Below are 3,719 nucleotides of genomic sequence, written 5' to 3' on the forward strand. Positions count from 1 at the left end.
GAACGTTTCGAAAAGGAAAAAATATTGTATGTGTCGTTTACGTCGTGCCCAGCCCGATATTGCCTCTAAGCGAATAAAAGTAGATTTACGAAAATATGTTTACCATGCATCTATTAATGCTATTCATTGGCTGGGCTTTGTCTCCTATGGGCTTATCTCATCACAAAAAAAGGGTCTGTTGGTTCTCGAGTAGTGCGCGCAACCCTTAAAATAACGGGTCAGAAAGACTTTTGGTCGAAGAACAAAATCAGATATATCCATCTAACTGTAGATGATGACCTCATTATGAATTTTATTGTTTCCTTGCCACAGAAGGGTTTCATAGATTGTTGCTTCCAATGTTTTTATCCCGAGAGGGAATCGGCTTCGAAAGTGGGCGCAAGTGCGTTACAGTGCTTTAGGTCTGAAGAAGATAGTGTTGCTTGGAGTTCAAAGGATTAAAACATGTAAACAGAGATGATAGTTTAACTTTTTATTTGTTTCCATATTTCTCCATCTTTTGCTTTCCCATTTATTTCTCACTCTCCTCCTGTCCCATGCTGTCCCGTGTTGGGTCCTTCAGTATATTCTCGATTCCATCCTTTTTTCCTGCTTCCTTTCGTGTCTTTTTATCTTCGAGCCGTCAGAATTCACCCTTGGGCTTATTCCAATTGCTTACCTTCATCCGACGGTGCGTAGTTTTTTGGGGCTCTTAAACTGGACAGAGCGACATTGTGGAGTTTATTAGCAATTTTTTAAAAGAAAGTTCGGCTCAGAATAGTTGAGTGGGTCTGGTTATACCACTTGCCATGTCGCTATATAACCGCGGGTTCTCCATAAACGAGACGGGTGCATCGAATTGGCTCTCCATCAGCTCGAAGCTTTAGCGTCCGTCTCCTCTTCCACTCGGTCGAGTGGAACGATACAAAAGGATTTCCTGATTTTTTTCTCTGGACGCTGCGTTCGCACAAGCCGATAGTCAGTCCGTAGTCGTTACGATGCCAAGAGCTTACTCCAGACACTTTGCTGCTCTCACGAAGGCAAAAACCATGCTGCCTTCTGGCTCTCTTTGTTTCTCCTGATTATAATGACCGGGAGAAATCAGTCTTGGCATCGAGCTTGTGTTACAGGTAGCGACGATTTCACACACCTCTAATCCATAAAATTTAGGCCAATTTTACATTCTGGTAAAGGTACGATTTTTGTTAAAAGGCCAGATTACAGGTAAGACTGTTGAAGTGATGAAAATATATGACGTTAGGATAATTTGTCGAATTGTATCACTCTCATAGGCATTGTTACACGTGACTTTCGATAATTTAAACTAATAACACACCACCTATTGAAAACGATTTCTTCTATTTTCAAAAAGCATAATATGTCAAGCATCAATTTCAGGCTATTTTTGCTCGGGTGTACCATTATTGATCTTATTTCTTCTATATACTAAGAGCGGTAGAAGTGAATTGCATAAAGTAAAGCCCACTAGTCGCTAATTCGCTGTCTAGTCGGCCATATCATTTAAAGACAATGTCGCTGCGCGGTTAATTTTATGCGCTACCGTAATATCGTACCGTTGCTTCACTTATCAAATTACCATGATTAGGCTCTGAGGTAATAAAGACATTGTGGCGATCGATCGTGACATTCATATCTTATGTTTTCATTTACTTCAAAGCTCTTTTACTGTTTTCTGTTACGGACTCTTAACAACGCTGTCGCTATTGCCAAATCCGAAGTAAGAATTCACAGAAATGGCCGGCATAGATGGCTAAGCATTGAGCCGCATACGCAACGAAAAGTTCTCACGGGTCTATTTTAGCGTATCAAAATTGTACGTGCATGTACATGTGTAAGCTGCTAACAAATTGATGCATAACAATCCGATTGAGATTATGGACCAAATGATAAAATTAACGAAAAAGCAGGTTTTACCTTTTTTTCAAGTTGGGAATAGGCCGCATCAATCACGCCTTATTCAGAAATCCTGCAACATATAAAAACCATGGCAGCGTTCATTCTGTAGAGCTCATCATAGGCGCAACTGTGACATACGATCACCACACAGCTGTTTTGTTCCACCAGTATCTTAAAACAAGTATAGTACGAAATTTCGCTTTAGCCTAAAATACTAAAATATCTATAGATTTGTAGAACAGGTGATTTAGATTCCAAAACATTGTACTTAATAAAGAGAATTAATCAAATCGACACTCGCTGCCTAAACGTAATATGAGATTATTTCTTAATTTTCCTAAAACCCTTAACCTACGGAGCACTTCGAAAAAGCTTTTTACGTGTTGACCTGCGCACATGTCATTCTGTGAGTGAACACGCTCAATATTAAAGGTGTAAATATTTATCAGTAAGAGAACTGTTAATTAAATACTGTTGGATTAGATTTTTGTTCGCACATTTTATTTAATGAAATAAGAGCGGACTCTCTGCGACAGGATAAACTTCTGATTAGGCAGAGCAAAAATCTTACCCATTTTTCATGCTTTAAAATGTGGCAGTTTGTGAAATATGGGTTTATCACATTTCACACAATTCATTGATTGAGCACAATTCATTAATGTTTATTCAATCTGAAGTGCTGTGCATTAATGACGTGGCAAGATCCATTGTTTTTAGCGTGTCGGTGTCGCAAGTACAAGCTTCGTATGATTCGTCTGTCAGGTAGTTATGTATAAACGCATGAGACACGCACGTTCAACTTGACCATTATTTATGTTACGTTAAGGAAATAATTTACTAGATAACTGCAGCATGAAGTACAACCCCAGAATAATAACCCTATTCTAATTTAATCAGATCCAACGAGCGAAATAAACATTTGAAAAAATAATATCCCTCAGAGAACTTTTCAAGCGGTGTGCAAATCTGTATCTCAGAAATACTTGCTATGCCATCTTATTTGTCGTGAATGTGGACAAATATTCTAATCAAGTGGTTTCTAATGAAAGTTACTGATAAGCAACAGCCGCATATGATGGGGTATTTAATTAACGCACAGAAAAATTTTCAGGAATTGATAGCGCCGGCTGTTGTGTGGCCGTAAGATGTTTGTTCATATAAGGAGACAATTTTACATCGAAGTACTTATTGCATATATCATTGGTCTATACTACCGCGTTTTTCGTTCGAAAACCTATGGTTTGATCAGCGTGAATTATACATGATCATTTTCAAACAGTTTTCGATCCTTGTTGTTGGTTGTATATGAATGCTAACTCTACCGTATCCAGCATGGGAGAGTTGGCATTAGAGAATTAGTGGACGTAAACGCGGAGCATTTTTTCCATATGAGCGAATGCACCTTTTTTTCTTGTATGTAAAGGCTATAAATATAGAGATACTTCGATCTAGCCGTAAAATAAATAATAGATACAATACAATTACGTTGCTTTCGAATGCAGAAGGTGCACTGGACAGGTGGTCCTTGAGAAAAGAGACGACTGCAAAAATCCACATGAGATTTATGACGAAAGTAGGCCGCATGTACAGCTGCAGCCGCCGTAACGCTCGTTTTCGAAGCCCGAACCTGTATGTGCATAGATCTTTGCTGTAGTATACATAAACAGTCTTTATCGTCTTACCGCAACGATTATGATTACTGAAAAGCGAAGGGCAGCTGAAATCCGTGGATACGTGCGCTGAACCAGCCACATCTCAGCCCCGTATAGAGGAGCAACCGGCCTATCGGGGCTAGAATGTCAATTGTCATCTTTCACAACAAA

At 39.2% G+C, this 3,719-nt stretch overlaps 1 long non-coding RNA gene across 1 annotated transcript; it reads right to left on the bottom strand.

The window, feature by feature from the left end:
• Positions 1–254: 254 nt before the first annotated feature.
• LOC111261707 (uncharacterized) lies at positions 255–3,369 on the bottom strand. The gene is made up of 2 exons (XR_002681158.2): positions 1,915–3,369; positions 255–1,131 (listed from the first exon to the last, which is right to left on the bottom strand). It is a non-coding gene; the product is annotated as an uncharacterized LOC111261707 (long non-coding RNA).
• Positions 3,370–3,719: the final 350 nt, after the last annotated feature.

The sequence above is a fragment of the Varroa jacobsoni genome, unplaced genomic scaffold (assembly GCF_002532875.2).
Source record: "Varroa jacobsoni isolate VJ856 unplaced genomic scaffold, vjacob_1.0 scaffold_587, whole genome shotgun sequence".
Taxonomy (NCBI): Eukaryota; Metazoa; Arthropoda; class Arachnida; order Mesostigmata; family Varroidae; genus Varroa; species Varroa jacobsoni.